The sequence below is a fragment of the Podarcis liolepis genome (genome assembly GCF_965112155.1).
Source record: "Podarcis liolepis genome assembly, chromosome: 4".
NCBI lineage: Eukaryota > Metazoa > Chordata > Lepidosauria > Squamata > Lacertidae > Podarcis > Podarcis liolepis.
The window spans coordinates 83,137,016-83,144,730 of record NC_139558.1 but is presented as its reverse complement, the minus strand read 5'-3'; the positions used below and the strand labels follow the sequence as shown (position 1 = coordinate 83,144,730).

The 7,715-nt window shown below is 44.5% G+C and overlaps 1 long non-coding RNA gene across 1 annotated transcript; it reads right to left on the bottom strand.

The window, feature by feature from the left end:
* Positions 1–247: 247 nt before the first annotated feature.
* Positions 248–2,748, bottom strand: LOC310704979. Its single transcript, XR_014525137.1, has 3 exons — positions 2,717–2,748; positions 1,521–1,863; positions 248–821 (listed from the first exon to the last, which is right to left on the bottom strand). It is a non-coding gene; the product is annotated as an uncharacterized lncRNA (long non-coding RNA).
* Between the last annotated feature and the right edge of the window lie 4,967 nt (positions 2,749–7,715).

The following is a 7,715-nucleotide window of genomic DNA, read 5'->3' as shown; positions in this document are numbered from 1 at the left end:
ATTCTTTGTTTTAAAACATTAACAAACCATTAGAAACAAGGGTCAAATTTCAGACAATATACTGTCAGGAGCAACCATAGGGGCGAGGGCTGTATGGAGATTATGGTGTGTGTGTGTGTGTGTGTGTGTGTGTGTGTGTGTAGACTTTGAGCCTTTGATTCCTCCATTGTCCTGATCCAAAACGTCCCCATTACACCATGGTTGCTCCATGAGGAGTGCTTCCATTAGCACCAATGAAAAATTTCTCATTCTGCGCTAGGATTTCATAGGAAGAATTAGCCAAATGCCTCTGCTAAGCTGACGTTTGCCACCCACAGGTGATGATGAGCGATGACGCTGTGATCTCAGAAGAGAGATGAGCAAATGCCTCTTCCAAGAAAGAATCTGCTGCCTGAGCATCTTTTTTTTTAAATCGATTTATAAAACTGATTGAATTTCTTATAAAGGTTCTCAGGGCAGTGGATGGTCGATTCAAAAACAAATAAATTTCAGCTACTGTTTTGCTCTCACTTATTGTTAGCGACCTTATAAGAAATACTGTTCAAGCTACCAGGATGACTTGCAGTTGCATAGCAAAGCACTAGATGACAGCAGAGAGGCTTCTGTTGATGTCCCTGGCTGCCAAAGCAGCTGGCAAAACAGCAACTACAGATGATGGCATTCCGGTTTCCAGCTGCACAAAGGGAGTTCACTGTCCTGATGACATGGCTTGGCTGTAGTCTGCTGTTATTAGGATAAAAAGTGGGTGAGGCAATACGGGATGGTAGGCTGAGTCACAGGCAGTGGAGGTTCTGGTGAAAACCATTTAAGGTGCCTGAGTCCTGAAAGAGAGAGAGGCTAATTAAATTAATTAGTTTTTGTTTTTTTAAAAGCAAATAAATCAGTGCTCATATTGTACCAAGGGCTCAAGGTGAGCTAGACGGCTAGGGGCATATCTGGATTTGTTTCTGCCCCAGATCAAATGCAATATAGGGCTGCTGTACAGGTTTGGCCTCTTAAATGTAGACGGGTACATCACAGGATGACACAGCGCCATTATCACAAATCATAATGGAGCTCAGATGCTGACTCAGGCATTATATTCACTGGCAGTGCAGATAGAGCAAGCTGGTCACATGTGATATGAAAACAGCGTCAGGCCTTGCGTTTACTCTAGAGAGTCTTGGCAGGATTGGAACCAGGTTGTTTAAAGTTTTTTGTTGTTGTTTTTTCTCATTAATACTTCAGTTGGACACAAGACTTCTTCATCTTAGGTAGCCTTTCGCAGCTTGTGACTCACCAAGCTGCATGCAACGCAACACTATTGTGGCCTGTCAGTCAGCCAATAAAATTAAGTCTTGCTTCTGATGCCCATCTGCCCAGGGGTGCAAAAAAAATTTTAATTTAAAAAATGGGGATTGTCAAGTACTTGGCTGACTCACAACTTGTGGTAGGCACATCAGTGCATATTAGAATTTGGACTTAATGGTCTTATTTGGGAGACTTGCTCTTTATATGGCAAAGTGTGTTACTTCACTCACTTCCATGTGTGGTAAGTTGTCCCTGCAGAGGCACAGGGCTTTCTTGCTTAGTAGGTGGCGTGGGATGATGGGCTTCCTTCCCAAAGTCTTGCCCCGATGGCATCACAGAATGGATGGGCTGCGTTCAGCTTAGGAGGTCATGATGTGCATTCCTCGCCTTATGTATCAGATTAATCCGAGCCACTATGCTTTTTGCGCATCTGTGTGTGGCTGACAGCAGGAAGCAGGGGAGGACTCACTGTTAAAGTAGTTACTGCCAACAGGGATGGGCAAATCTCTCAGTTTCGGTTTTTCTCGAGTTCTCATTTTCCCAGTCTTAATTCAGTTCTCCACATCTCTACATCTCTACATTTGAATTGATGCTTTTGAATTATGGTGCTGGAGGAGACTCTTGAGAGTCTCGTGGACTTCAAGAAGATAAAACGTATCCATTCTTAAGGAAATCAGCCCTGAGTGCTCACTGGAAGGACAGATCGTGAAGCTGAGGCTCCAATACTTTGGCCACCTCATGAGAAGAGAAGACTCCCTGGAAAAGACCCTGATGCTGGGAAAGATTGAGGGCACAAGAAGAAGGCGACGACAGAGGACGAGATGGAAAGTGGAAGTGGAAAAGGACGAGATAGAAAGTGCAGTGGAAGACAGGAGTGCCTGGCATGCTCTGGTCCAGGGGGTCACGAAGAGTCAGACACAACTAAACGACTAAACAACAACATCTCTACATCTGTTGGTGATTTTAAAAAAAGAGAGATCCTCATGAAAATTCATTGTTTTAGTGCAAATTTCTCCCAATAAACACATTTTTAATATGCGATTTTGCCAGCAAACACATATTTCCCTTAATATTTGTATTTCCCCCATTAAAATGCATTTTGTCTGTTATTTTTCACTAATATATGCATCTTTATGGAAACTTTAGTTATATGCATTGTTGTACACATTTCTTGGCTGGAGAACTGCTTTGCAGAATTCAGACATGCGTGACATTTGAAGAACGGTTGCATTTCAGTTTGCGCATGGTTTCAAAAAGTATGAATTAGGTGAATTTTCCTTTACATGTGAGCTGAATCAAATTCTGCCTCCGCCCCATCCTGACCTTCCAATGTATTTGCTGCCAATGTAGTTGCTGCCCTGGGCTCCCTTGGGAAGAAAGGTGGCATATAAATTTAATAATAAATAAATAAAAGCACAGTGGCAACCTCATGCCTGCCAGCTTCCTGACTAGTCCCTCTGCTGGCTTCATTTCTCATACATTCAATTGTGTGGACATGCAACTGCTTTGGACTGGTACAGTTAGGACTCCTGGCATCAGATGCCCATCACATGTGCAGGCAACTCTTGGAAACATGTCTGTTTCTCAAGAACAAAGAGAAACATGGCTCCTAACAGACCAAGCTCTTCATTATTATGATGGGCCAGTATGCAGAAACACCAAGGAGAAATCCACAAATCCAGCCAACTGATCTTTTATCCTTGGTGGAGATGAACCTTTCCCTTACTTCTCTCGTAGGTGGACTTTGTCAGGAGAGGAAACAGAGGTTGCAGCACTCCTGGGATTATTGACTTGCAAGACCGGCTGAGAGTTGCTTGCGTGTAATTTTGATGGGTGTGGGAATAATTTGCCTTGACTGTCCTGTCTTGACGGAAGGGAATCAGAAAGAAAAGTCTAAGCTTTCCAAATTTTGTCGCAGGGAGTTTCCTTAACGTCATGAGAGAAGTTGGCTGGGCAGCTCCAGAGGCAATCTAGGTCATAGTCAAATGGCAGCTTCCAGTTTGATGGCGAGGTGGAACACAGCTGGAAACTGTTGGCTGTGTGCAATAACATCCCCCTCCCTGGCACCTGCAGGAAAATCAGCTGTGTGGCTACATGTTTCAGTGGGTCTGTGGGTGTGATCCCTATTTGTAAAGCTGATTGTTTGCTTTAGGAATTAGTGGTCGATGTTCCTTCAGTGAGAGGTAACGAATGCTGGAGATGTTTGCCTGAATGAGCAATGCACCTGCAGGCTTACAGCTGAGATCTGTGGGGGTGCTGGCTAAAAAGAAGGTAGTGTGTAGCCTGGGGCACAACAGATGATAATTCCCACCCCCTGCAACTGGCTAAAAGCCAGTGTGGTGTTCAAGTTAGTGCTGTGTAGTGGTTGGACAGTTGGACTAGGACTGGGGAGACCATTTGCCTGTGAAGCTCATGGTATGATCTTGGACCAATCACTCCCTCTCAGGGCTTGAGCCTAGAATGCATGGGCCCAAGTGGTTTTTCGCTTGTCCCAACCGGCAGTAAATCGCATCATTCAAGTCAGAGCTAACTATCAGCAAAAACACAGTCTGCACTGCATCGCAGACTGGGGGTCCCTTCCAACGTTACAATTCTGTGATTCTAGCCTACATTCTTGCTATTGCTCTTTTGATTTAGTCTTATATATGACCTTGAGTGGCGTGTGAGCTCTCACACAGCGAGGGGAATGTAATTAACCAAGATTAACTGAACTTGGTTTTGATTTCATGCACAGGTTCCAACACATCATGGTGCTCAAAGGAAGTATCTTTTTTTAAAAAAAAAAAATTCTTATTACTTCACGTCATGTTCTATGGTTTGGCCCAGGGAAAGAAAACAAATTCAGAACTTGAGCTGTGGCTCAAAATAAGCCTTGGGGAAGATATATTTCTTCCTCATAAGCGTATCATGTGGCTTAACTTGTTGAAACAATGTGTGACTAAAGTAAAACCCTTAACAGTGAGAATTGTGCTATACGTTGTATGTGCCACATGCTCATTCTTGTTTGCTGGCTACAAGTAATGTTTGTATGTGTGTGTTTTACAGAAGATATTGGCACAGTCCACATGAACAGAGCTAATAAAGAGAATTGCAGCCCTTCTGTGGAAGCAGAAAAAGTGTAGAATATGGTAGTCAATACAGAATGCAAGCTGCCCAAAACTCTCAGTTTCCATGTTCAAAAGCATGTTTCTTGCTCTTATGGCTGTGGCTTGAAAGTGCGCAATCAATGGATGCTGAAATTTCAGGGGTCAGAGATTAAACCCAAGAACATTTTCAGCAGCTGGGGTGGGGAGGTGGTGCAGAAGTTCAATAGCTTGGCTTCTTCCATCTCAGTGACATTTTAATGTTCAGCGACAGCATCGTTATTCCACTGTGGTTCAAGTGGAGTCAACCCTTGTTTCAGAGGCTCCAATTGTCCTCAAATGTTTCTCAGAGCCTTAAAAACAAAACACCACCCAGTTTTTTCCTCCTGACATAATATTCCATCTATGCATTGGTAGCTTGCAGCTCTACCCACAGAAGAGGTAGCCTTTCTGAAGAAGCTCTGGGGTTCAGCATCTTGTCTAGCAATTTCAAGCACCAAATAACACTAGTCCACCATGGCCAAGCTGCAGACTCAGAGGCTTCTCATTTCCTCCCACTGCATAGATACCAATGGCCTCCTCTGCTTTCCGGCTCATGGTAGCCACAGTCTGTAGCAATAACACTCCTCTGCAAACTATGGTTAATGCAGGGATGGGGAGCCCATAGTGCTGCAGCGTGGTCCCAGTTTGATTGCGACATCTGAACCGAGCCTACATTTTCCGAATAGCATTGTTGTCTCCAGCTCTCTTTCTATCTGCCAAACTACAAGTTGCATAATGTCCACAACCTTTGCACCAGGCACAAAAGGCTTCATGTGGGCGGGGGGGGGCACTAGGGGCGCATCAGAAGATGGCTGACAATAACATCTCTCCGACCCACACGAGGTAATTAAGAGGCTGTGATGGGAGTAAACAGCTTCCCACACACCCCCCAAGCGTGTGGGGAGGACTGCCCTTGCCTGCTGTGCCCTATACCACCCCCGAATTGGAGGGGGTGGGGGCACTAGGCAGAAAGCCCTTGTGTGGATTTCGGCACTCCTGGACGCTGTCTCTGATTCACGCCTCTAGCTGCAGCAACTTCAAAAGAAACAATTAGGAGGAAGCTAATGCACATATTTCAAGGAAGAATGGGGAGTAAAGACTGCTAACTGAAGAGATCTCTGAGAAACAAGACGGGTCGGAGGAGCAGGAATAAAACATGAGAAGACACACCAAGGCTCGGTATGTTCGGCAACGGGACTGGATGGGGGGGGGGACTTTCCTTTATTTTCTCTATGTGATTAACCAAGAATCCCCCCCCCACAAGTCACAAGTCAGAAATGCCGTTTAAAGGACTTAAGCTGAGGATTTAAGACTGTGTGGAGATAATTTTCTAACCAAAGCATGTTTTAAGGAGATCGTGGAAAGTATAAGAGCTTTGGAATGACGCAGCAAAAAATAGCGTCGCCATTTTGGCAAGTTCTGTCGAAAGACTTATGTCTAGGAGGAGGAATAGATCTGTTTTCATATTGTGGGTGAGCCTCCTCAGAGGGACTAAAGAAGGCGATAGATTTGCGAGACTAATGATGGAAAGAGTGCTTTTTATTATGAAAGTGATGATATATGGAAACCATCTCGACATGATGATTGGACGAACGGAAAAATTCACACAGGATTATAACTGGAGTTTATCTGCTTAAGGAGATTATCAGATGAGATCATAAAGAAAAAAAGAAAAATATACGAACAAGATGAGATGTGGGAACAGCAAGATAGGACTGGATAGAATTATGAACATTATTTGGACAGATTTGTGGATATTAACGCAGCAGCAAGAAGATGATTGGAATCCCCTTCGGAACTTGAAATATGGGTCCCCCCAACAAAAAAAATTAAAATTTGGCTTTGTAATTCGGAATTTATGTGATGTGATTTGATTGGTCGGTTAATAAAAATTATTTTAAAAAAGGCTTCATGTGGGCAACATGCTGACCCCAACCCAAGCCCTTCATGATCCTCATTATCAAATCTTCCAGCAAATCCTGTTTTCTCCCCAACTCCCAAGGTGTGTTATCAGAAATGGGTTTTAGGGATCATTCTCCTCTGCCAGGCAAACAGCCCCCTGCTTCTCTCCTGTGGTGCAATGGGCCAGTGCACTGGTGGTTTGAGCCCACCCAGGGATAGCTGTAGGCAGAATTCATGGATTGCAGGAGGCTGGACTAGATAACCCTCAGGGTCCCTTCCAACTCTACAATTCTAGAATTAGAATATTGAAGCCAGAAGCTAACTGTATGAAGCACACAGGTATTAGATGACTTCTGTCTTACCAGCAGTGTTAACACTGGGTAGCCCCCCTATCATGCTGATTTCTAGCTTCATGGGAGCTTTTTTTTGTATGTTGTGTTGTTTATTTTTCAATATGTTGCTTTGCTTCAACATCTGCTTTAAGGTTACTGTAGTGAGGTACAGGAAAGGGGTTAGGGTCAGCTTACCTTTACCATGCTAGCTGAATTTGCACAGGTGCCTAAGTGTGTGTGTTTACCTTTTTACTGTTTACCTTTGTCTTGAATCTTTGCCATTGGGGCTGTGACACTTCATTGCTGTGGCTGCTTGAACTCACACACACAGCCAGGGCTCGTATAAAAAGTGTCTCTAAATATGTAACAGTGGCTGGTTCCCCTCAGCTCTTGTTGCAGTGATGCCATGTCTGGCTCACCTATGAAGCAGAGTGTAGTAGCCGCCTGAGGTGGTGGAATCTCATGGGATGGTGTGTGGTCATCCCCCGCCCCCCCCCGTGGGTGCCCCCCCACCCCTGCAGTCATGTGGCAACAGCAGCTTCTGGCGAGATGTCACAAGAGTTCTGCACAACCCCAATAAGTGAGACTTTGGCAGCGGGGTTGGAATATTCCCGTTTCTTCTCAGGTGGTGAAATGGGATAAATCAGGGGTCAGCACACTTTTTCAGCAGAGGGCCAGACTATATTTTTTGGGGGGGAATGAACGAATTCCTATGCCCCACAAATAACCCAGAGATGCATTTTAAAGCACACATTCTACTCATGTAAAAACACACTGATTCCCGGCCTGTCCGCAGGCCGGATTTAGAAGGCGATTGGGCCGGATCCAGCCTACCCGTGGGATAAGCTGCCCCCTGATTAATGCTGTTGATAAACTAGAGGACCTTGCTGATTAGCTCAAAGGCCAATCAGGTCTTCCAGATGAGATGAATGCTGTGGAATGCACAATACTAAAGCTACAGCCTATTAAAGGAGATTCAAAGCAATTCCACATCCATTGCAAGTACCAAGCCTGCCCCACCTTAAACCTTGTGAATTCCACACTTTTATCTTCAAATCTTTTCTAT